Source organism: Dendrobates tinctorius, unplaced genomic scaffold (genome assembly GCF_039654945.1).
Source record: "Dendrobates tinctorius isolate UK_male_01 unplaced genomic scaffold, ASM3965494v1 ptg000203l, whole genome shotgun sequence".
Taxonomy (NCBI): Eukaryota; Metazoa; Chordata; class Amphibia; order Anura; family Dendrobatidae; genus Dendrobates; species Dendrobates tinctorius.
In genome coordinates this window covers 20,451,129-20,478,303 of record NW_027361870.1, presented here as the reverse complement: position 1 = coordinate 20,478,303, position 27,175 = coordinate 20,451,129, and the positions used below count along the sequence as shown (strand labels likewise).

The window sequence follows — 27,175 nt, the reverse complement described above, 5'->3', positions numbered from 1 at the left end:
TGTATAGCCAAAACGCGTTGTGTTTTTATGTCTAATAATAAACTGGATATTCCTTTAAATATTCGGAGTAATTAATGAATCAGCCGGAAGCGCTCCTTGACAAACTGGAAATCCTTTTCTGCATTCTCTGTCGAATCTCCTACAAGGTAGTTCGTTCCACTTGTTTTGAGCTGCAGGCCAGCAGATCCAGACGATTACTCCAGTACCCAAACACAGGGTTATACGCTGAGCAACAAGACACCAAAAAGGTGAGAAGAATTTCTTATTTCTATCTGACATAATTAAAACTCTGCACTTAGATCTGTGCCCCCCTTCTTTTTCTGGATATTCCTTGAAATACTCGGAGTAATTAATGAATCAGCCGGAAGCGCTCCTTGACAAACTGGAAATCTTTCTCTATATACATACATAATTATTGTATATATTGTAAATACAGTGGGTACAGAAAGTATTCAGACCCCTTTAAATTTTTCACTCTTTGCTTCATTGCAGCCATTTGACAAATTCAAACGAGTTCATTTTTTCTCATTAATGTACACTCTGCACCCCATCTTGACTGCAAAAAACAGAAATGTAGGAATTTTTGCAAATTTATTAAAGAAAAACTGAAATATCACATGGTCATAAGTTTTCAGAGCCTGTGCAGGAGCCGCGATGGGAAGCAAAGAAGAGGACGTCATCGTTAGAAGATGGGAGGCGCTGGACCGGACCGTGGCACCCTCCTGATCAAAACTGGACCCAGACCGCCCCTGGGTGAGTATAATCTAACTCGTTTTTCTTCTCTTTCCGGTTACATCAGGGGCTTATCTACAGCATTACAGAATGCTGTAGATAAGCCCCTGATGGCGGTGCCGGCAGCTGATAGTAAAAAAAAATAGGTGACAGATTCCCTTTAATAATTAGCTAATGTTCTTTCTTCAATTCTGTACAGTAAACCATCTGATGGAGGCAAGGATTCAACATGGAGTGTATCCTTACTCTGCAGACTTGTAAAGAAATAAATAATTTAATTAAGAACATTTCCTTTATAAAAGGAGTTGTCCAGGAAGTAAAAATAAATAAAATCATAAATAAAATTACATGATAAATAAATTCCTAAAATCATCTTTTTTTTTTGTCTATGGAGGTTATCGCTATGGTACATTAACATGGCAATTGTCAGAACTGTCAGAAACCGGTCTCCCAGTGTTAGCCTGGCAGTGCATGGTATTGGCTATTTCCAGGTCACCTTAGCGGAGCTTCCTACTGCACACGTTCACAGGCACTGGTCGATGAACATTGGAGGACAGGTTTCTGTAAGGGCTCATTCACATGACTATTTTCGGTCCAAGAGCTATTCGTGAATGAAACGGACAGCGCTCAGACCAATGTTATTCCTTGGGGCACTGCAGATGAGTGATTTTTTTTTTCACTGACTGAAACTGCTTGTGAAAAACATTGCAGCAAGCACTAGTTTATTCCACATATCGGATGAGACTCATCCATTCAAGTCTATGGTGGGCAAAAAAAAAAAAATTGGATGCCATACGGAGCCACAGAATAACATCTGATTATTATGGATACATTCCAATTTAGTAACATAGGAAGCTGAAAATGGTCTTGTAAATGATTAATAGCTGCTGCTATAAAAGACAGATTACATACGGATGGCAAGTTAAGAAAAAATTGTCCCACTTTTCTGGATGACAATTTTTATATGCTCATGTAAACCTAGCATCAGTGTAACAAGACTGTGGTTATTTTAATATATTATATTGATAGCCTCCATAGGCAAAACAAGTCTAAATGATATTTAGGAACGTATTTGTAATGATATTTAATTTATGCATCTTTATTTTCAATATTATTTGCCACACCTTTAAGCATTACTTTTCAGCACTTTATTATTCTCTGTAATACAAGCAGTAGAACAAATATGTTTATTATTATTATGCATTTATATAGCGCCATTTATTCCATGGCGCTTTACATGTGAAAAGGGGAAATATATACAAGTATAATAAACATGTGTAAGACAAGGGACACACAAGTACATAAGGAGAGGGGACCCTGCCCGCGAGGGCTCGCAGTCTACAGGGATGGGTGAGGATACAGTAGGAGAGGGTTGAGCAGGTCTTGCTGTGGTTCAGTAGACCGAGGATCATTGCAGGCTTTAGGCTTGTCGGAACAGGTGGGTCTTCAGGTTCTTCTTGAAGGTTTCCGTTGATGGTGAAAGTCTGATGTGTTGCGGCAGGGAGTTCCAGAGTATGGGGGAAACACGGGAGAAGTCTTGTATGCGGTTGTGGGAAGAAGAGATAAGGGGGGAGTAGAGAAGGAGATCTTGAGATGATTGAAGGTTGCGTGCGGGTAGGTACCTAGAGACCATGTCACAGATGTATGGAGGAGACAGGTTGTGGATGGCTTTGTATGTCATGGTTAGGGTTTTGAATTGTAGCCTCTGGGCAATAGGAAGCCAGTGAAGGGCCTGGCATAGGGGGGAGGCTGGGGAATAGCAGGGAGACAGGTAGATTAGTTGGACAGCAGAGTGTAGGATGGACTGGAGCGGAGCCAGAGTGCTAGAGGGGAGGCCAGAGAGTAGGAGGTTGCAGTAGTCGAGGCAGGAGATGATAAGAGCATGCACTAGTGTTTTTGTGGTTTCGTGGTTGAAGAATGAGCGGATCCGGGAAATATTTTTGAGTTTGAGGCGGCAGGAGGAGACGAGGGCTTGGATATGTGGTTTGAAAGAGAGCGCAGAGTCGAGGATCACCCCAAGGCACTGAGCGTGCAGGACTGGGGAAAGAGAGCAGCCGTCGACATTGATGGATAGGTCTGGTGGAGGGGTAGAGTGAGATGGGGGAAAGATGATGAATTCTGTTTTGTCCATGTTCAGTTTGAGAAAGCGAGCAGAGAAGAAGGCTGAGATAGCAGACAGACCTTGTGGGATTTCAGTCAGTAAGGAGCGCGGTCGGGTCCAGATAGGTAGATCTGCGTGTCATCGGCATAGAGGTGATACTGCAAACCGTGGGATTCTATGAGCTGTCCCAAGCCGAAGGTGTAGATGGAGAATAGTAGGGGTCCTAGGACAGAGCCTTGGGGAACACCGACATACAAGGGGCGAGGTGAGGAGGTGGTGTGTGAGAGGGAGACACTAAATGTTCGGTCTGTTAGGTATGATGAGATCCAGGATAGGGCCAGGTCTGTGATGCCAAGAGATGAGAGAGTCTGTAGCAGGAGGGAATGGTCTACGGTGTCGAAGGCAGAGGACAGGTCCAGGAGAAGGAGGACAGAGTAGTGTCGCTTGCTCTTGGCGGTTAGTAAGTCGTTAGTGACTTTAGTTAGGGCAGTTTAAGTTGAGTGATGCGTTCGGAAGCCAGATTGTAACCGGTCAAAGTGGGAACAGGAGGAGAGGTGGGAGGACAGTTCAAGATATACATGCTGTTCCAGTAATTTTGAGGCGTAAGGGAGAAGAGATATTGGGCGATAGTTAGACACAGAGGATTGGTCAAGGGAGGGCTTTTTGAGGATGGGTGTGATTGAGGCATGTTTGAAGGATGAGGGAAAGACACCATTTGTAAGTGAAAGGTTGAAAAGGTGTGTTAGAGATGGGATGAGGACTGTGGCCAAGTTAGGGATGAGGTGAGACGGGAGTGGGTCGAGGGCACAAGTGGTGAGGTGTGATCTTGACAGAAGGGTGGAGAGCTGATCTTCTGTCATGGTGGAGAAGCTGGCTTTTGCAGAACAGGGCTGAGCAGCTAAGAGGGGCATTGGGGGTTGCGGGCCAAAGTTTTGTCTGATCGTGTCGATCTTCTGCTTAAAGAAGGAGGCAAAGTCTTCAGCAGAAATGAGAGGAGGGGAAGGAGGTGTTGTGGGACGGAGTAGAGAATTGAAAGTGTTGAAGAGCTGTTTAGGGTTGTGAGACAGGGAGGATATGAGAGATGCGAAGTAAGTTTGTTTTGCAGCAGAGAACGTGGACTTAAAGCTGACAAGGGACTGCTTGTATGCGTTGAAGTGCTCAGTAGAATGAGTTCTCTTCCATCTCCGTTCAGCGGCCCTGGAAACCCGTCTCAGTTCTTTGGTCAGGCTGGTCAGCCAGGGCTGCCTGTTGATTGTTCGAGTTTTGCTCTGCGTGAGGGGGGCAGCCGAATCAAGTGTTGCTGTTATTGTGGTGTTATAAAAAGTGGCAGCAGAATCTGTGTCATGAAGGGAAGCTATGTCTGTAAGAGGGAAAAGGGACTCAGAGAGTGATTGTAAATCGAGGTGTTTGAGATTCCTGCGAGGGTGAGCGAGTTTATGGAGCGGGGGTTGCGCAGTAGGAGAGGAGAGGGAAGAGAATGTCAGTAGGTTGTGGTCAGACAGGGGGAGGGGTGAGTTATTGAGATTAGTGAGGGAACAGAGACGAGTGAAGATAAGGTCCAGTGTGTGACCATCTTTGTGAGTGGCCGCAGAGGACCATTGAGTGAGGCCGAGGGAAGCCGTGAGTGATAGAAGTTTAGAGGCAGCCGGGGTGGAAGTGTCAATGGGGATGTTGAAGTCGCCCATGATGATGGTGGGGATGTCAGCAGAAAGGAAATGGCGTAGCCAGGTGGTGAAGTGGTTGAGAAAGGTGGAGATGGCTAGTTCTGGGGGGCGGTAGATGACAGCCAGTTGGAGGTTGGAGGGGGAATAGATGCGGACGGAGTGCACCTCCGATGAGGGTGGTAAAGGAATTGGGGTAAAGGAGCAGGTATCAGACAGGAGCAAGCCAACTCCTCCACCACGTTTGTTGCTGGGGCGAGGGCTGTGAGAGAGAAGGAATCCGCCATTGGAAAGCGCAGCTGGAGAGGCTGTGTCAGAGGGAGTGAGCCAGGTTTCAGTGATGGCGAGGAAGGAGAGTTTGTTGGTGATAAAGAGGTCATGGATAAATGATAGCTTGTTGCAGACAGAGCGTGCGTTCCATAGGGCTCCAGGTAAGGGGGTTGAGGGAGTGGGGGCTGGATGAATGGGTATGAGGTTATCATGGTTGCGAGGACGTGTAGAGGATCGTGGCAGGGTGGTAGAAGTGAGTGTAGGGATGTGTTGAGGAGGGCCAGGATTTGGGGATACGTCGCCAGCAATAAGGAGTAGTAGACAGAGCATTAGAAGGTGGGAGCAGGATAGGACATGATGTGGCCGTGTGTGTCTGGAGAAAAAGGATTGTATGTGGAGAAACAGTTGTGAGGAGAAGGTTAGGTGGCTCGGGAGAATGGAGGGGGAGATGAATAGTGCCTTACTAGGAGGGGGGATTGCAGGAGTTAGGGAGAAATAGAGTAGTATGGGGGTGATAGTAAAAAGAAGGCGAAACATTGTTGTGGTGTTATAGGCTGTTACCTTGCAGTCAAATTCCAGTCCAATTCTAGTCTAATTCAGAGTACTTAGAAATCAGTACTTTGAAATAAGGATTTTGAAATTGATGGAGCCAACTACGTCTGGAGCAGACCCATGGTGCTGAATATATGTGCAGCTAAAGACAGGTGTGAGTGAAAGTGGGGTGTGACTGCCCAGGCCAAATGCACAGCGTTAAGCAGAGGTCATAAAAGGGGGAAGGGGTTATACAGACCACTTAGATGCGTGGCAAAGATAACAAGATGGAGTACTATTATGGATACAAGAAGATGGGCAAGCTATGCATACCATATAAAATACAATGCAGTTCACATGGGGCATACAGGAGCATGGGAAAGTGGTGGATATTCAGCAAGGTTTACCTGTTGGAACAGAAGAACATCTCGGTCAGATGGTGATGATGACAATACTGTAGGAGTCATGAGTGGCCAAGTGCATTCTAGAATTCTAGTCTAATTCAGAGTACTTAGAAATCAGTACTTTGAAATAAGGATTTTGACTTGATTGTTTAGAATTATTCATACCGTATTCATATGATTGACTACGACGTCATTTATGGATAAAGGGTTGATAGACCAAGAATATCTTCCTTATCCATGTAGTAGTGGAGTCTGTACAAGATGTCTCTTGAATTGTTGGGATCTAGAGGACCCATTCTGGTGACCCGTTGAACTTTTCGATGAGATAGGTGGCATTAATGGGTCTCTGTGTAATCTTGTTGAATAAGGCCGGGGTCACACTGCGTTATGGCAGTCCATTAGACGGACTGCATTACACTGCGGCATAATGCGGTGTAACGCCATCCGTTAATGCTGCCATTGACCCAAATTATCGGGCGCATCTCGACGCATGCCGTTACGCGGCATGCGTTCGCGATGTGCCGTCATTCAGTGACGGAGCCTTGGACACGGGCTGCAGCGTCTGAGGCTCCATCAGTGCGCCTGCGCAGGAGCCACGACAGGAAGGAAAGCAGACAGCATCGTATGAAGATGGGAGGCACCGGACCGGACGGCGACACTCATCGGACCGGACGCCGGGGTGAGTATAATCTAACTCTTTTTTCTTGTCATTCAGGTTACATCTGAGGCTTATCTACAGCATTACAGAATGCTGTAGATAAATACCTGATGTCGGTGCCGGCAGCTCATATTCAAAAAAAGGGGTGACAGATTCCCTTTAACCCTTTCACAACATCCGCAGTGAGCCCATCCCATACTGAGCAGGTGATGGCTGTATGTTACAGCCAGGACCTGCCACTAACAACTTGCTAAATGCCCTGTCAATCTGTGATAGCGGCATTTAATACAGGTCAACATGCGTGGAATTTTCTCCACCCATTGGCGCTCCCGTGATGTGATCACGGGTTGCCGATGGGTTGTCATAACAGCCAGGGGTCAGCTGATGACCCCTATGCCTATCATTATGGAGCTACTTTAACACTGTGCCCGGGCTTCAAAGGAGACCATGACTTCAGCTACATACAGCAATGCTGTGGCATCACTGTATATAGCACAAGCGATCAATCGCATCTTCAAGTCCTCTAAGGGGCTAACAAGAACTTTAAAAAGTAAAAAGAAAATATGAAAAAAAATAAAAAAAAAGTTAAAGTTAAAATCACCCCTTTTCTCCCCCATTGAAATAAAGATATTAAAAAATGTAAAAAAATACACATATTTGGTATTACCAAGTTTAGAAAAGTCTGATATTTCAAAATACAAAAACAATTAGCCCAATTTGTAAATACTGTAAATGGAAAAAATTCAAGAACACCAAAATTACTTTTTTTTGGACGCCACAATTCCACAAAAAAGGCTGTAACAAGTGATCAAAAATTTACATCTATCCCAAAATGGTGCTAATAAAATTATTGTCTCGCCCTGCAAAAAATAAGCCATTACACAGCTCTATCAGCCAAAGAATAAAAATGTTATGGATCTCAGAAAATGGTGACAAAGCCCAAAAAGTTTTGGCTTGCAAATCTCTGATTTTTCCACCAATTAAATTATTTAAAAAAAGCTGAACATGTTGGGGATCATCGTAATCATATTGATGAAGATAATCATATAGTATGGTATTTTTTGCCACAATATGTACATTGTAAAAATAATTCCCAAAAAACAATGTCAGAATTGTGTTTTTTTCTCCCAATTTCACCACACTTTGAAATCTTTTCCCATTTTCCAGTACACTATGTGGTAAAATGAATAGTGTCATTCAAAAGTACAATTCATCCTATAATAAAGCAAGCTCTCATATGTCTGTGTGGACAGAAAAATAAAAGAGTTAGGCTAGTTTCACACTTGCTTTTTTTTGCAGCGCGTTTTTCCCGCAAAAAAACGCATTGAAAAAACGCATACAAAAGCATACAACTGCTGCGTTTTTTTCAAGCATTTTTATGAGCATGCATGAAAAAAACGCAGCGTTTTTATGCGTTTGTATGCGTTTTTACCGCGTTTGCGTTTTTTTCCAACATTAGGTGGCCCCTCACACTAACCCAAACCATGACTTTACTAACCCTAACCCTAACCCTGACCCTAACCCTGACCCTAACCCTTAACCAAATCATACTTAACCCTAACCCAAACCCTAAACCCTAACTAACCCTAACCCTAACCCTAACCCTGACCCTAACCCTAACCCTAACCCTGACCCTAACCCTAACCCTGACCCTAACCCTAACCCTGACCCTAACCCTTAACAAAACCATACTTAACCCTAACCCTGACCCTAACCCTGACCATAACCCTAACCCTAACCCTAACCCTGACCCTAACCCTTAACCAAACCATACTTAACCCTAATCCTGACCCTAACCCTGACCCTAACCCTTAACAAAACCATACTTAACCCTAACCCTGACCCTAACCCTGACCCTGACCCTAACCCTAACCCTGACCCTAACCCTTAACCAAACCATACTTAACCCTAATCCTGACCCTAACCCTGACCCTAACCCTTAACAAAACCATACTTAACCCTAACCCTGACCCTAACCCTAACCCTGACCCTAACCCTTAACCAAACCATACTTAACCCTAATCCTGACCCTAACCCTGACCCTAACCCTTAACCAAACCATACTTAACCCTAACCCTGACCCAAACCCCAACCCTAACCCTGACCCTGACCCTAACCCTAAACCCCCTTAACTAACCCTAACTCTAACCCAAACCCCTAAATTCCATGGTTAAAAAAAAAAAACGCATATGCAAAAAAACGCATACATGAGCATGCCAGTGCGCACATATGCGCATCCATAGGCTATAATGGCCATTTTTAGCGCAAAACGTGCGCATATGTGCGCATGCGCTTTTTTGCAGGGCCAAAAAATGCAACATGCTGCGTCTGGAAAATACAAACGCACACCCCAAAAAAACGCAGCGCATGAAAATCGCATACATGCGCTTACAAGCGCGCAGGTATGCGCACCCATGTTAAATATAGGGGAAAAACGCATGCGCACATATGCGTTTTTTTCCAGCGCTAAAAAACGCAAATGTGAAACCAGCCTTAGAGCTTTGGTAAGAAGGGGCGAAAAACACAGAAAAGCAAAAATGGAAATTGGCTGCAGCAAGAAGGGGTTAATGAGTTTACCCCTCTGATGGAATCAGATCATGGGGCATCTGTAGAGAAAGACCCTTTATGAGTAGATAGAATCCCAGCTGACTGATTGCCCCTCTGTGCCCGGCCTGTGCATTGTGTTTGCACCATAAATTGTTTAGAAAATTGCATCATTTATATGTATTTAGGGTACACTCATGGGGCACACATAGTGCTGAAACTACGTCAGTATTCTGTTTAATGGTGAGTAATACTTATAAATGTTAATGAATTCCTTTCTTTATAAGTGAAAGCCTGCACGATAGCCAAATGAGATAGTTCTGACAACTCAGAGTAGTTACAGAAATGAAAGCAATTTCTATAAGAGGCAGCGAAAGACTTCCCGAGCAATGTGGAATAGCTCAGTGTAGTAGCGCTATGCAGTACGACACATTATTAGTGGTTTAATGGATATGTCTCAGATAGGAATTGCATGAGTCACCAACATCTGCTACTGAGGTTCCAACTTTGTAGTAGAGTTAAAATCCTACTGAGCTCAGAGCAGAGAGACTTCAGATGACCATATGTAGGATACATGATATGTTACCACTACCTAGACTGCGCAATACACACAATTCTGTGTGTGACATGGCATATTATCTCAGTAGGAAGAAAAGAAAAAAAATACCACATAGCATTACATGCCTAGCCTGATCTTCTGTCACTGAGAAATTAGTGTTTGAATCGATATGTAAAGGAGACAGGAGGGCTATGGTAGATCTGAAGCCTCTGTCACTCCAGGTCTATTCCCCACCCAACGCCGTCTCTTCCTGCTTGACAGACAGCCTCTATGCTGTGTGACTTCAGGTAAACGAGCCATCAGTCAATCAGGAGGAAGCAGTACTGGGCGGAGAATAAGGTTGAAGTGACAGAGGCTTCAGATCTAGGATATCCACTTGCGTATCAATGCAAACACCTGTTTCTCAGTAATGGAGGAACGGATTGCCCACGTAAAGATATTGCTGGATTTATTTTTGAAAGAGCTTCATGCACATATAAATAATTTGGAGAGTGGAATTCAGTAGACAGATTCTCTTTGAAAGGGTTATCTGGGACTATTTTGTTTTTTGTCATGGAGCTAAGGACTGAAAGGCAGGTAGTTGCTAACTATCTGACTGTTTGGCACGGCTGAGAGCAGACATACACACGTGTAGTCAGGCAGTGGGTCCTGGCGGGGGTCCAGTGGCAGCATCCCTCTCATTACTCCCCCCTCATTACACCCCCTCCTTACACCCTCTCATTATACCCTCTCATTATACCCCCTTCATTACACCCCTCTCATTATATCCCCTCGTTACACCCCTTTCACAGCCTCGTGATCGCAGCAGTGGCCTGGATCCGAGTGGCAGCTGGGATCTGATCGGCGGCTGGGATCCAAGCAGCGACCGGAATCCCAGCAGCGGTCGGGATCGCAGCGGCGTTCGGGATCTCAGCGGCATTTGGGATCCCAGCAGCGACCTGGATCCCAGCGGCAGCTGGGATCCCAGCAGCGGTCGGGATCGCAGCGGCGTTCGGGATCGCAGCGATGGCCAGGATCCGAGCTGAATCACTTAGGTGTTCCAAAATGGCGGTCGGCGTACTTCCGGTGCAGCGCAGTGAATTGTGGGATTCGGGGACATCCAGACGAAAGTGGATGACAATTTAAGGCAATTATATGTATAGATACTATATAAATAATAAAATAATGTGTATTTATTTCCTCTCTATGATTGGATGGCAAACCATCTGGTAAAATATAGATAAAAACTAAAGGAATAGGTGGAGTAAAAAAACAGCAGGATCAAAGAAACCAGAATAAAAAATAATAAAACAATAAAAATAAATAAAAAATACAAATAAAAATATTAAAAAATAATATATTATTTTGCAATGGCACTTAAACAACACAATGTGTTAAGTATAATAAATACATTACCATAGCATAGGCACATACGTTACAATGATATATAAATGGGGCACCACAATTAAATATATTTATGCATAAAGACTAAACAAAATCTAATATTACAAAATTGTGGTATCCAATAAGGGATAAGGCATCAATAGGAGTAAAGGCCTGTGGGACAGCGATAAAAAAATAAAATAATATATCATGAATATGATATATAATAAAGAAATTCTATAAATGTGCAAAAATAAATAAAGTGCAAAAAGTGCAAAACCCACTAGTGCTAAAGTGACAATAATGCAGCTACGCAACAAAAAGTGCTAATGAATAATAACCTGATAACAGGTTATTCCCACTATGTGGGAAACCACTAGTGCAAAAATGACAAATAATGCAACTGAGCAGCAGAAATACCTGGATGCCAATAAATACCCGCAATGTGCCAGTCAAAGGCGCCCTGACGCGCGTTTCGGAATATATCACCTTTGTCACTTTATTTATTTTTGCACATTTATAGAATTTCTTTATTTTATATCATATTCATGATATATTATTTTATTTTTTTAGCGCTGTTCAACAGACCTTTACTCCTATTGATGCCTTATCCCTTCTGGGATACTACGATTTTGTAATATTAGATTTTGTTTAGTCTTTATGCATAAATATATTTAATTGTGGTGCCCCATTTTTATATCATTGTAACGTATGTGCCTATGTTGTGTTAATGTATTTATTATATTTAACACATTGTGTTGTTTAAGTGCCATTGTGAAATAAAGACTATATTATTTTTTAATATTTGTATTTGTATTTTTTATTTATTTTTATTTTTTTATTCTGGTTTCTTTGATCCTGCTGTTTTTTAACTCCACCCATTCCTTTAGTTTTTATCTATGCTCTGCCAAAGGGGCGTGACTACCGACATCATGCTGATCGACAGCTCCCTGCAGTTAGACAGTGGGTGTCACGACTCTGTTATTGGGTGTCTTGAGACCAGGGGCTCTTTTCCTGTCCCTAATGCTAGGGGGCACCCTAGCTCGCCCTGTTCCCTGGGTTACTTCTGAGGTGAAGATGCCGGGGCCATGTACCTTGCCTTATCTCCTGAATCCTCCCTCAGTCTGTACCCTTCCCCCACCCAGAGTAGAGCGGAGTAGTAGTACACTGTAGTACAGTAACCTGACTACCAAGTAATACGAACAAGGGTAACAGAAAATACCAAACATACTAATATACACTTACATATAACAGAGGTATGCACCAGGGAGTGAAGGATGGATTTAAACCAAAGTAGGAGAAGAAAAGGAATGATCACACTCACAAAACCAAGCAACTGTCACAGATAAATCCCCCAACCGGATACTCAAATAACCACCAGCACCTATCCTCCTAGCCATGCAGCATAAGCGAGGTCTGATGATATGAAATAGTCAGGACCTAGATTATATAGGGGATGGTAGTGGCTAACAATGCACAGCTGAGAACATTAGCTCCAAGAAGAGCTCTCAAAAGAGCAGATTAACCCCTGCACTGCCCAAATAAATGTACACCATTTAATAAGGTGAAGTGCTTCTATTCAGTGCAGGAGTAGGAGAACTCAGATGCTGCGGTCTTCTGATTTCTCTCTGTCATGGTACACCTGTGACAGTGGTGAACCAGCTGCCAATCATCATGACATCAGCAGCCATTTCTCATTGGCTGAGCAAAGTGGAGGAGAAGCAGCTGCTCTGTCAATGCGATGTCACTGGAAGCTGAAGAATTGCTGGCAAGAGCCGTCCATGGCCGCTCTGAGCTGGAAGGGATCAGTACTGTGCAGAAGAGCCAGATAGTTAGCAATTACCTGCCTGAAAGTGTTTAGCCCTATAAGAAAAAAATAAAATAGTCCCGAATAACTTGTAGGTTAGTAGGAGTCCATTCCCAAGGGCTCCCACAGTACCGAGAATAGGGCTCTGAAATGCCTGTTTGAAATGCATCAGTGGCCACACATACGCAATACCAAACTATTCATATTCTATAGGACTGCTAGAAAAAGCTGAGTGCTCTACTAGAGCAGTGTCACAGTTGGAGATTAATGGTGGTTTCAACTGTGGAACTGTGAGGTGTGTGTCAGGTCACCAGGGCGTTATAATTGAGCATACTTGTACTTGCAAGGAAACCAGGGTGGTAGTCGTGGCTATGGGCTGTACGGTTCTCACACCCTGGCGCCCTACAGAGATGAATTACAATGTCCCTTCTGCTGCACATGCAGCGTGCGCAGCAGAACATTTACGGTTACTGTCAGAGTTCCTTCCAGTTCTATCACTCCAGCTTCATGTTTCCAAGTTCCACAAAGCACCTCGGAGCCAAAGTCTTTTTCAAACAGTTCAACTTTACTTATCAAAAGAGCACTCATCACCTTGGCAGAATAATTAACACAGAGCCACATATTTTGCGCTTTCCCTGCCTTTTGGGCAGACTCTACTTTTTTCTGTAATTTCTCTCTCTTTCCTCCTGACAATCCCTACGGTATCCTTGGACAATTCGTGTCCCATCCAAGAAGCCGATGTCAGCAGCTCCCTGTCAGCCCCTCGTCCGGTTCCAATTGGGAAAGGTGCTGCCAAGAATGCCATCTCTGCTGTTCCCGCCCTGGTCATAGACCCCGGATTATTCCTGGGGATGGTCCTGTTGAGCTGATGCCCAACTGCACTAGTCTCCACTTGGGGTCCCTTACTGTCGTCGCAGCTTTATCCCCACAGCCAGTTACTGTCTGCTCCATTGCTTCTCACACAACCTGCCCTGGGCAAGGCTGCCCGGGCCCTGGCTATAATCAGGAAGTGCCCATCCCATACCTCCCTACTCTGTGGTGCTCTGCAACTCCTTCCATTTGTTTAATCCCCCTATTCTGCCTGATCTAACACGCCTATCTATTCTCTAATATGCCCCCCTTCTACTCTAACCCTTCTGTTACTCTGTGCTAACTTCTATCCCTAATTCTAACCCTATGCACAGTACATGACATCACTAAAAAAACAAACATTATACTCCACATTAATAAACGATGAGGTGCCGCATGTAATCATGCAAACAGCGTCCAGGGGAGAGGAGGCAGGTGAGGTCCCTGCCATCTCTTTACATACTCACGCCTGAATAATCTCTGTACTTGTTGTAAATAGATTTCTTACTTTATAAAGTAGTTAATGTTGTTAACTGGCCACAACATGCTGATGTTGTTTTTACATGGTTAAAAGACTGTGATATGCCTATAAGATGTGACAGGATGGATTACAATAGAGAAACTCAGTAAGAGGAAGTGCAGCCATCTTGTGCAGTGTCTGCAGGAATGAGGGATGAGTGAGGCTGTGCTGGAGAGCTAACCGATGATATCCTCACATGACAGGCCACCCCTGAGTTAAAAGCAGCGGCAGATTGGAGCTGAACTGGTCCGGGATCCGAACCTGTCCGGATGCGAGAGAATTCCTGCCGTAAAAGCTGTTAATGAACAGGAGAGACCGGGACCTGAAATGCTGAAATGAGAGGTGCTGCACCCCGTGGAAGAGATAAACCACAAGCATCCTTGGTATTGCTCACCGGCTGGAGGAGCTCTGTATCTGCCTGCGATAAGAACACTAAAGCCCCCTACGACGTCGTAGTAAGTAAATGTGCACGCATCACAATATATTTTGGCGTCAAGAGACACAAGGCTGAAAAATGGCCTATAGTTAGGTATATTGACTTTACGGACCGCGTTACCTACCGGAATCAGTGACCAGAAACTCCTGATTTGTCGCCATGTTTTCTTGCGGTTCAGTAACTCTATGCTACACTTTGGTGCTGACACAGCACACAGCTAACCCCAGAAAAGACTTGTGTACTTGTGTATATATATATGGTTAACTTTAGAAAATTCTCTATATAGTCGAGGACAGACTTTGCCTGTAGTTTCTTGAGATTACATCGGGATGGGAGGGGAATATTTGGTTGGGAAATAGGAATAGAAGTATATATTTTTAAGATTGTGAACCGTAGTGCTGAACCACAGGTGAGCTCGTCCTTTGCACTCATTTAATTAAACCAGTTTTTCTCAGGGTGTAACCAGGTAACGGGCGGCCAGTTCATACAGGCAGAGAGTATAAAAGAAACAGTTCTCTTGGGTGCCGAGCTGTTCAGCACAGGAGATATATCCTTTAATTTTTTTTTTAATCTTTATTTTTATATAGCGCTAACATATTCTGCAACGCTTTACAGTTTGCACACATTATCATCACTGTACGCGATGGGGCTCACAATCTAAATTCCCTATTAATATGTCTTTAGAATGTGGGAGGAAACCCACGCAAACACGGGGAGAACATACAAACCTCTTGCAGACGTTTTCCTTGGTGGGATTCAAACCCAGGACCCCAGTGCTGCAAGGCTGCAGCGCTAACCACTGAGCCACTGAGCCACCGTGCCGCCCTTCTGACGAAATGTTTGTTTGATGTGTACTCTTTGTGTGTTTATCATAACTGAGTAGTAATATCTTAATTTCTAAGTAAAATAGTTACAGAAAGTGGACTGTTTGGAAATTGGTTCTTTTCTCACCCGTGACTCTGCTGTATCTTGAACAACACCCATGGTGCTTGATTTACAGAACGCTCACCAATCTGCAAGTTATCACTTTTGAACATAGATAATGCCTGAGTTTGCAGTTACAGTGACACAAACTCACATCGTAAAATATGTTAAACACTATAACCAGAGAAACATCCATTTCTTCTTTAGCACATCCCACTATACCTCTTATTACCCTCTTGGTTAGTACATAATAGATAATGAATAAATGCATGCTGTGGGAGTTCAAACACTGTGAGACCTAATAATCCCAAGAAAGCGGGTTCCGAAAGTTCCATTGGAAAATTCAAAAGGGAGTTGTCTTGCATGATTGTCACTCCATTCACTTCATGCACAGTATGGGGAGAAGGCTATCAATTAAACGCAGGTGGGTGGAGGGAGTTGTACAGTGGGTACGGAAAGTATTCAGACCCCTTTAAGTTTTTCACTCTTTGTTTCATTGCAGCCATTTGGTAAATTCAAAAAAGTTCATTTTTTTCTCATTAATGTACACTCTGCACCTTATCTTGACTGAAAAAAAAAACAAATGTAAAAATTTTTGCAAATTTATTAAAAAAGAAAAAATGAAATATTACATGGTCATAAGTATTCAGACCCTTTGCTGAGTATTGAGTAGAAGCACCTTTTGAGCTAGTACAGTGATGAGTATTCTTAGGAATGATGCAACAAGTTTTCACACCTGGATTTGAGGATCCTCTGCCATTCTTTCTTGCAGATCCTCTCCAGTTCCATCAGGTTGTATGGTGAACGTTGGTGGACAGCCATTTTCAGGTCTCTCCAGAGATGCTCAATTGGGTTTAGGTCAGGGCTCTGGCTGGGCCAATCAAGAATGGTCACAGAGCTGTTCTGAAGCCACGCCTTTGTTATTTTAGCTGTGTGCTTAGGGTCATTGTCTTGTTGGAAGGTGAACCTTCAGCCAAGTCTGAGGTCCAGAGCACTCTGGAAGAGGTTTTCATCCAGGATATCTCTGTACTTGGCCATATTCATGTTTCCTTCCATGGCAACCAGTTGTTCTGTCCCTGCAGCTGAAAAACACCCCCATAGCATGATGCTGCCACCATCATTTTTCACTGTTGGGATTGTATTGGGCAGGTGATGAGCAGTGCCTGGTTTTCTCCACATATACCGCTTAGAATTATCACCAAAAAGTTCTATCTTCTTTTCATCAGACCAGAGAATCTTATTTCTCATGGTCTGGGAGTCCTTCATGTGTTTTTTAGCAAACTCTATGTGGGCTCTCATATATCTGGCACTGAGGAGAGGCTTCCGTTGGGCCAATCTGCAATAAAGACCCGACTGGTGTAGGGCTGCAGTGATAGTTGACTTTGAGGATCTTTCTCCCATCTCCCTACTGCATCTGTGAAGCTCAGCCACAGTGATCTTGAGGTTCTTTTTACCGCTCTCACCAAGGCTCTGCTCACATGATTGCTCAGTTTGTCTGGATGGCCAGGTTTGAGAAGACTTCTGGTGGTCCCAAACTTCTTTAATTTAAGGATTATGGAGGCCACTGTGCTCTTAGGAAACTTGAGTACTGCAGAAATTCTTTTGTAACCTTAGCCAGTTCTGTGCCTTGCCACAATTCTGTCTCTTAATTAAACACAACTGGACTCCAATGAAGAAATAGAACCATCTCAAGGAGGATCACAAGGAAATGGACAACATGTGATTTAAATTGGAGTGCCAGAGCAAAGGGTCTGAATACTTATGACCATGTGATATTTCAGTTTTTCTTTTTTAATTAATTTGCAAACATTTTTACATTTTCTGTTTTTTTCAGTCAAGATGAGGTGCAGGGTGTACATTTATGAGAAAAAAAATGAACTTTTTTGAATTTACCAAATGGCTGCAATGAAATAAAGAGTGAAACACGATCCAACTCCTTGCTGTAAATCCCACCTATTGCCTCGCCCTTGACCATGACTTCATGTCTCCACTATATCACTCTCTTTGCTAGCAAAACCTTGCTGAAGCGGCTTGCGTTCCCAGTCCATATATTTGAAAAATCTAGAAAGGTATATTTCAACTTTTACTTCCCCATCGGGCACTGTAAATTTATTGTAGCCATAAAGCTCCATTGCAGACTCCCTTTAAGCTATCAGGGAAAAATAGAAAAGAAAGAAACAAAAACAAATGTTCAGGTGGCAAAAACTATCTTTTCCAATGCATACAATGTTATACATGGCGGCACAGTGTACTTCACTACTCAATTATTTTCTACATTATTTTGTGTTGATTCTATATCCTTTATGCATTACCTTGCTACAAATAAATGCCAAAACAAACATGTCAGTCTGGATTATAGAGTAGTCGAGCATACAAATAGAGGACTATAGTTGAACAAACATAAAAAGGTGAAAACAGCATAACCGAACCCTAAAGAATTACACGGTATTGTCCTTTACATGGCTGCTTGCAAATCCAAATATTTGTCTATGATTTGAAATGGCAAAAGATACCCATGGCGATGTGGCCGCATCTGTCTTATGGGAGTGACATGTAAACTGTGTTTTGATGGCAAGAATATATACAATACTTAGACAGAGGCCTTGATTCATTAAGACCGGTATTATTATGTTGGTCATGATGAGTGGGCAGAAACCTGATTTATTAAGAAGTACACACTTTTTAATTAATGAGGCGAGGCGCGGTGGCACTCGTCTCTGTGTATACCTCGCTACAATTCTTACTCCAGTCAATAACTTGAGTAAGTTTTATGGCATAAGGTACTCCATCATTCATTATGAATTTAACCAAATAGCATCACCACACCTACTCCTGTGACAATTACACACAAAAAAAATCACAAAGTTTTTTCCAAGCCTCAATTTGTGCAACTTTTTAAACTTTTTACACTATATTTCTGGTGTAAAAGGTTTGATGACTCAGGGCCAGAATTCCCAGGTCGTTCACTCTACATAAGGCCGGGGTCACACTACCATAGAATACGGACGACTGCTATGTGAGAATACATCACATAGCACTCGGCCCAGTGTTAATCTATGGGGCAGCTCCCATCACCGTATTTTTTCTCAGGCGTATTCGACGTACGTGAAATGGCAGCATGCTGTGATTGTACGTGTATATCGTCCAATGCAAGCCTATGGGTGCGAGAAAAACTCGGACACCACACGTACCATTCGTCTAGCTTGCGACAAATACGCACACATTTTCCTCATTTCAGCCCCTTGAGCCATTAAATTCAATGGGGAAAATCAGTGAGAAATGTAAAGCCATACGGATGTCATACTGATGTCATACGGATACATAGGTGAGAGAAAATCGCATCATCGCATTACAAAACGCATTACACACGGATAACCATATGGAGAACACTCGTGCGACTCTCAGCAGGGGGACTCGGACCGATTTTCCATACATTTAGTGTGACCCCGGCCTAACACAGTGTCTCTGTATTGCCGGGAGCATTACTCTTGGGGGGTTTTGATCTGAAAGTGTAATTAACCTAGAAAATTTGTTCCCATTCATGTGTATTGCAACTGTTACATGTTGCCATGGCGATACAATGCCAAGAAGACAATGGATAGCGGTTGCCATAACACACCTATTACCATGGATACATGTTGCTTCTTTGTTTGAATTCCTGTTACAAAGCAAGTATGTTGCCAAGAGTACCTGTTGCCATGGAGGCATATGCTTCTTTGAGCATTTATTGTCATGGATACGTTTCTATGAACATTTGTTGCCAACCTACTTGTTGATTGACAATCTCTGCCATTGATAATTAAGGAAAGTTGTCATAGGTTTCAATGAAACATGCAGATAGACAAAGAAAAAGAAGATTGCATCAACAACAGAAGGCTCAACTTACTTCAGGAGCAATTGTACAGGCTTCCCCATGATGCTATGGCTGTGCTATACCACGTGATATAACAGCAATCAGAAGAATCTATCATAGCCCATATAAAAGCCAAAACAGGGAATGCATCAGTCATTTTTAGGATGATTAGGATAGTAAAAGAACAACAGAGTTCACAGGTCAGCAATAGAGATAGGAAGAGAAAGCTATAAAACATTGAACAAATATTCCAGAGAGTAATGTGTTGTACAACTGCAGCAGCAAAGAATGTGAGTGTAGTAGTTTGGGAATGATAGAAATATTTTATTGATACGTGCAAAGAGAGACAGGGGGAGGTGGCAGTGTTGCCAGTCTAAGTCTGATTGATCAGTGCTATGGTGTAGCTGGCATCCTACTGCATTTGAATTACAATTATGTTAGATACTAGAAATAGTGATGCGCGAGTATACTCGTTGCTCGGGTTTTCCTGAGCATGCTCGGGTGACCTCCGAGTATTTTGGGGTACTCGGAGATTTAGTGTTTGTCAACGCATTACATGTGGGGGTTGCCTGTTTGTTAGGAATTCTACACATGTATTCAGGCTGTCTAGCAGTCGCAAATCATGCAGCTACGTTGACAAACACAATCTCCGAGCACGCCAAAATACTCTGAGACCACAAACCTGAGCAACAAGTATACTCGCTCATTACTAACTAGAAAGCATCTGCAAGGCTGCACAATATATTTTTACAGAAAAAAATCTGAAATCAGTGGTATTTAGAAACAGTAAGATTGCTTGTCACAAGCAACTGTATTTTATTATTATTATTATTTATTTATATAGCACCATTGATTCCATGGTGCTTTACATGAGAAGGGGTAACATACAAAGTACAGATATCACTTACAGTAAACAAACTAACAATCACAGACTGATATAGAGGGGAGAGAGGACCCGGCCCTTTCGGGCTTACATTCTACAGGATGGTGGGGAAGGAGACAGTAGGTTGGGGGGTTGCAGCAGCTCCAGTGATGGTGAGGCGGTAGGTCCAGTAGTGGTGAGGAGGCAGCGGGGATCATTGCAGGCTGTAAGCTTTCCTCAAGAGATGGGTTTTTCAGGTTCCGTCTGAAGGATCCGACTGTGGTTGATAGTCGGACGTGTTGGGGCAAAGAATTCCAGAGGATGGGGCTATTCGGGAGAAGTCTTGGAGGCGGTTGGGTGAGGAGCGAATAAGTGTGGAGGAGAGAAGGAGGTCTTGAGAGGACCGGAGATTACGTGAGGGAAGGTATCGGGAAATTAGTTCAGAGACATATGGGGGAGACAGGTTATAGATTGCCTTGTAGGTCAGTATTAGTAATTTGAATTGGATACGCTGAGGGAATGGGAGCCAGAGAAGAGATTTGCAGAAGGGAGAAGCGGAGGAGTAGCGAGGAGAGAGATCAATTAGTCGGGCGGCAGAGGTGCGAGGGTTTTAGCAGGGAGGCCACAGAAAAGGATGCTGCAATAGTCGAGGCAGGAGATGATGAGGGCATGTACAAGCATTTTAGTAGAATGAGGGTTGAGGAAGGGACGGATTCTGAAAATATTTTTGAGCTGGAGGCGACAGGAGGTGGAGAGAGCTTGGATGTGCGGTTTGAAGGATAGGGCAGAGTCAAGGGTTACTCTGAGGCAGCGGACCTCTGGCACGGGGGAAAACTTGATGTTGTCAATTGTTATAGATAAGTCGGGTAAGGAAGATCTGTGAGATGGGGGAAAGATGATCAGTTCAGATTTGTCTACATTGAGTTTGAGGAAGCGAGAGGAGAAGGAGGATGTGGCTGATAGACACTCTGGGATTCTGGACAACAGGGAGGTGACGTCTGGGCCAGAGAGGTAGATCTGATTATCATTGGCATAAAGATGGTACTGGAATCCATGGGACTTTATGAGTTGCCTCAGGCCAAGTGTATAGATTGAGAAGAGTAGGGGTCCTAGAACAGAGCCTTGGGAGACTCCAACAGAGAGAGGGTGGGATGAGGAGGTAGCGTGGGAGCGGGAGACGCTGAATGTGCGGATGGAAAGGTATGAGAAGATCCAGGACAGTGCGAGGTCTTTGATGCCAAAGGAGGACAGGATCTGTAGTAGGAGGCAGTGGTCAACTGTGTCAAAAGCAGAGGACAGGTCTAGAAGGAGGTGTATAGAGTATTGTATGTTAGATTTGGCTGTAAGTAGGTCGTTGGTAATTTTGGTCAGGGCTGTCTCAGTGGAATGATGGGAATGGAAACCAGATTGTAGATTTTCAAAGAGTAAGTTAGATGAGAGGTGGGAGGAAAGGTCAGCGTGGACGTGCTGTTCCAGGAGTTTAGAAGAGAACGGGAGCAGCGATATTGGGCGATGGCTGGACGTGGCTGTTGGGTCGAGAGTTGGCTTTTTAAGGATAGGCGTGATTGTGGCATGTTTGAAAGCAGAAGGGAAGGTACCGGAAGTAAGTGATAGGTTGAAGAAGTGGGTTAGGGATGGGATAAGAGTGGTGGCGAGGTTGGGGATGAGGTGGGATGGGATGGGGTCGAGTGCACAAGTGGTGAGGTGTGATTTGGAGAGAAGATGAGCAAGCTCCCCTTCAGTGATGTTGGATAAGGAGGTTATGGGGTTTGGGCATTGGTCTGGTATACAAAGGGGTTGTGGTGGTTGAATAATAAAGACTTGCCCTGCTTGGGCTATCCTGTTTTTGAAGTGCGTGGTGAAGTCCTCAGCAGAGATTAGGGAAGTTGGAGGGGGCAGTGGTGGGCGGAGGAGGGAGTTAAAAGTATTGAACAACTGTTTGGGGTTGTGGGATAAGGAAGATACAAGGGATGTAAAATAGACATGTTTAGCAGAGGTGAGAGCTGATTTGAATGCAAGTGTTGCTTGTGTGAGTGCAGTGAAGTCGTCTTGGGAATGCGTTTTCTTCCAGCACCGTTCAGCAATTCTGGATGCTTGCTGAAGCTTTTTTAGTGGCGTTATTGTGCCAGGGTTGTCTAGTGATTCGTCGCACTCTGCTATGCATGACAGGGGCGACCGAGTCGATGGCTGATGCAAGAGTGGCATTGTAGAAACTAGTGGCAGTGTCTGTGTCGTGGAGTGAAGATATGGCGGACAGTGGTAGGATAGAGTCAGAGAGTATGTGAGTGTCTAGATGTGCAAGGTTTCTGCGGGGGTGCGCATGTTGCTGGACATGGGTGACAGGTCAGGAGGACAGTGATGAGAAAGAGAGTAGATGGTGCTCAGATAGAGGGAGAGGGGAGGTTGTGAAGTGAGATAGGGCGCAGAGACGGGTGAAGACCAGGTCTAATGTGTGTCCGTCTGTGTGGATGGCTGAGGAGAACCACTGAGTAAGACCAAAAGATGAAGTGAGCAACGGAAGTTTTGAGGCTGCAGACTGGTGGGTGTCAATGGGGATGTTGAAGTCACCCATGATGATGGTGGGAATGTCAGCAGAGAGAAAGTGAATGATCCAGGTAGAGAATTGGTCAATGAAGGCAGTGGTTGGGCCTGGAGGTCGGTATATGACAGCCACTTGGAGGTTGTAGGGAGAGTAGATGCGGACAGAGTTGACTTCAAAAGAGGGGACACAAGGGAGGGAAGAGTTGGGATTGGGTTGAAGGTGCAATTGGAAGAAAGGAGAAGGCCCACTCCTCCACTATGTCTGTTGCCAGGGCGAGGAGTGTGGGTGAAGTGGAGGCCGCCATAGCATAGTGCAGCAGGGGAGGCGGTGCCGGAGGGTGTCAGCCATGTTTCAGTGAGGCCAAGAAAGGAAAAATTGCGGGAGGTAAAGAGGTCATGAATCACATGGAGTTTATCGCAGATGGAGCGGGCATACCAGAATAATCCCGAGAGAGGGAGCAGGGTGGTGGGCGTCAAGTGCACGGATTTGAGGTTGTAAAGATTTTGGGTGTTTATATTGGATTGGGAGCAATAGAAGGGGTAATAATGGGAGGTATGAGCTGTGAGGGTCCAGGATTAAGTGTTTAAATTTCTTGTCCAACTTTTTTTAACCCCTTAATGTCCAATGACGGACCCAGTCTGTCATGGTCGAGTGTCAGTTCCCGCACCAGGACGGACTGTGTCTGTCATGCATTCAAACAGTTCAGTGCAGACAGCGGTCTGTGACAGCTCAGAGGCAAGGGAAAAGGTGCGGGCACCCATGCCTTCGGTCCCCACACCCAGATCACTGTGAGGGAGGCAGAGGGACTGGAGCTCTCTGCCTTCAGATCTGCGTCCCCGCAACATCATTGTGGGGCCCAATCGTTTCCATGGTGACCCCAGGTCATCCTAATGATCCCGGAGTCATCAAGCTACAGAAAGCCTCTGAGACCATGCTCACAACATGGTATCAGAAGCTTTCAGTATAGGTATAATGCACTGCAATGTATTATACCTTCAACTAAACTGAAAAAAAATGAACGTCCCATAAAGGGACTAGGGAAAAAAGAAAACATTTAAAAAAAAATATGTAAAAAAAATTACAAAATAATAATAATAATGATAAAAATAAATCCACTAATAAATACGCATTTTTATGTGAAAAAAATTAAATAAACAAAAAAAATACATGTTTGGTATCGCTGCGTCTGGAACAATCCGATCTATAAAAACGTCACACTACTAGTTAACCCCTTCAGTGAACACCATAAAAAAAGTAGGAAATTATGCTTTATCATCATACCACTTGGAAAAAGTGGTGTAAAGTGCGATCAAAAAGTTGAATGTAAATAATAATAGTATCACTGAAAACGCCATCTTGTCCCCCAAAAACAAGCTTCCATACAGCTCCATCAGTGGAAAAATAAAAAAAGTTATGGCTCTCAGAATAAAGCTATGCAAAAATAATTTTTTCTATAAAAGTTTTTATTGTGTAAAAGCGCCAAAATATAAAAACATATGTAAATGTGCCATCTCTATAATCATACTGACCCAAAGAATAAAGTGGCCTTATCAATTTTACCATGCGCAGAATGGAGAAAAAAAAAAAAAACACAATTCCTGAATTGCTGTTTTTTGTTCATTCTGCCTCCACAAAAATCAGAATAGAGAACGATCAAAAACCATCATGTGCCCAAAAATGGTACCAATAAAAAAGTCAACTTGTCCCGAAAAAAACAAGCCCTCACATGACTCTGTGGGCCGAAATATGTGAATATTATAGCTCTCAAAATATAGCGATGCAAAAACGTCTTACAAAAAAGAGCATCTTTTAGTGTGTGACAGCAGCCAAACATAAAAAGGATATAAATCTGGTATCTCTGTAATCGCACCAACCCAAAGAATAGAGTCGTCTAATCACTTATACCGCACAAGGAACAGTGTAAAAAATAAATTAAACCAATTCTTCACCTGCTGTGGATTTGTTCCTTCTGCCTCCCAAAGATCGCAGTAAGGCCTGGTGCACATTTATCCTGCGCTCTACGCTGAGCGCTTGCATCGGGGTTTCCATGTAAATCTCTGATTCAGACAGAACCACTGTCGGAAATTCCCTATAAGGCAGATGGAGACACTGTGAACGCCATAGGACCTGTGATCTGGCGGTGTCCGTCTTTTTCGGCGTGCATAAAAACGCAGTCCACTATAGTTTTGTGCACCTACCTCTGAAAAGAAGGACAATGCTGAACAGAGGCCAGACGGAGTCCAGAGTAACTCTGCTGCCTCATTATAGTGAATGGATCCCTCAGGAGTTTCATCTGTCACGCAGCTCCGGAGAATTAGATGGAAACCCCAAAGTATTTGCTCAGCACAGAGCGCTGGATAAATGTGATTTCAAACATTATGAAAAATGTTCCCAATAAAAGCTTCAACTCAATCCACAAAAAAAGTCCCTACTCGGGTCTCTCATCTGTTAACAGAAATATAGGGGGCTTCCATGTTACTGGTAGCACAAAGGCTCTGGAAAAGCCAAAAGAAATTCAGCGAATTCTGCACTCACAAATCCAAATGCCCCCTCCCTTCTGAGCTCCAGTGTGCATAAACCACCTGTAGCATTCACATTTGGCAGGGGTATAATTTCCAAAATGGGGTCACTTGGGGGTGGTGGATTCTGCTCTCTAGCACTTGGGCTCTGTATACAGAGTCTGCAAACTATTCTAGGAAAATCTGCGCTCCAGGAGGCAAATAGCACTCCATCCCTACAGAGACTCTCCGTATAGCTAAGCAGTACTGTATAGCCACATATGATGCCTTTCTATATTCAGCAGAATTTGTTGGACACTTTCTGGTGCCAATTTTACCCACTTCTTGCATGAAAATGTTAAATCTGGGGCGAAACAAAATTTTTGTGGTAAAAATATAATTATTTTTTCTTCACTGCCCAATTGTAAAAACATTCTGTGACATACCCTTGGTATCAATAAGATCATTACACCGCTAGATTAATTAATTGAGAGGTGTAGTTTGTAAAATGGGGTCACTTATGGGGCGTTCTACTGTTCTGACACCTTAGAGGCTCTCCCAGTGGGTCATGGCACCCTCAATCCATGATAGTTAAATCTGCACTATAATATGGCGACAGAGTCCAGAGTAACCACCAGTATATAATAAGGGAAGGCGCTCCTTCCCTTTTGAGCTTTGCACTGTGCTTCAAAAGTACCATAGTTTTCACCCACACATGGGGTATTGGCACACTCAGGAGAAATTGCACAACAAATTCTGGGGTCCATTTTCTTCTGTTACACTTGAGAAAATAAAAAATTTAGGGCTCAAAGAAAAATTTTGCAGGAAAAATGTTTTTTTTAATTTTCTTAGCTCTGTTATAAACTTCTGTAAAGCACCTGGTGGTTCAAGATGCTCACCGCACATCTAGATAAGTTCTTTGAGGGGTCTAGTTTCCAAAATGGTATCACTTGTGGGGGTTTCCACAGGGGTCCTCCAAAAGTGACATGGCATCCGTTCTCGATTCCAGCCAATTTTATGTTCTAAAAGTTAAACCTTTCTTCTTCCCTTCTAGGTCTTGCCGTGCGCCCAAACAGTGGTCTTCCTCCACACATTGGATATTAGCGAACTCAGGAAAAATTGCACAACTGGGAAGCACTTGGGGATTCAAGGTGCTCACCATGCACCTAAATACATTCCTTGAGGTGTCTAGTTTCCAAAATGGTGTAACTTGTGGGGCATTTCCACTGTTTAGGCACATCAGGGACTCTCTAAATGTGACATGGCATCCAATCTCAATTCCAGCCAATTTTGCGTTGAAAAAGTCAAACGGCGCTCCTTAAGTTCTGAGCCCTGACATGCACTCAAACAGTGGTTTACCCCCATATATGGTGTATCTGCATACTCAGTACAAATTGTATAACAACATTTGGGGTCCAATTTCTCCTGTTACCTTTGGAAAATAAAAAATGGGGGGCGAAAAGGTCATTTTTGTGGAAAAAAGGATTTTTTATTTTCACAGCTCTATGTTGTTAACTTCTGTGAAGCCCTTGGGAGTTCAAAGTGCTCACCACACATCTAAATAAGTTCCTTGGGGGAACTAGTTTCCAAAATAGGGTCACTTATTGGGGTTTCCACTGTTTAGGTACATCAGGGGATCTCCAAACGCAACATGGCATCCGCTCTCGATGCCAGCCAATTTTACGTTAAAACCTCAAATGGCTCCTTCCCTTCCGTGTGCCTAAAGAGTGGTCTTACTCCATACATGGGGTATTGGTGTACTCAGGAGAAATTGCACAACAAATATTGTGGTTTGTTTTCTCCTGATACCATTGACAAAATTAAAAAAATTGTGTCCAAAGTAATTTTTTTCCTTCCACATTGCTTCAATTCTTGTGAAGCACCTGAAGGGTTAATAAACGTCTTGAATGTAGATTTGAACACCTTGAGGTGTGCAGTTTTTTGAATGGTGTCACTTTTGCGTATTTTCTGTCATATAGGCCCCCAAAGTGACTTCATGTGTGAGATGTGAGGTGGTCTCTAAAAAAAATGGTTTTGTAAATTTTGTTGGAAAAATAAGAAA

At 43.5% G+C, this 27,175-nt stretch overlaps 1 long non-coding RNA gene across 2 annotated transcripts; it reads left to right on the top strand.

Moving 5' to 3' along the window:
- On the top strand, positions 1-27,175 carry LOC141057215 (uncharacterized). 2 transcript variants are annotated; one of them, XR_012222009.1, is made up of 4 exons: positions 1-248; positions 629-753; positions 14,202-14,453; positions 26,168-27,175. It is a non-coding gene; the product is annotated as an uncharacterized lncRNA (long non-coding RNA). The 2 variants fall into 2 exon arrangements; XR_012222008.1 differs by lacking the exon at positions 26,168-27,175 and adding an exon at positions 15,119-15,309.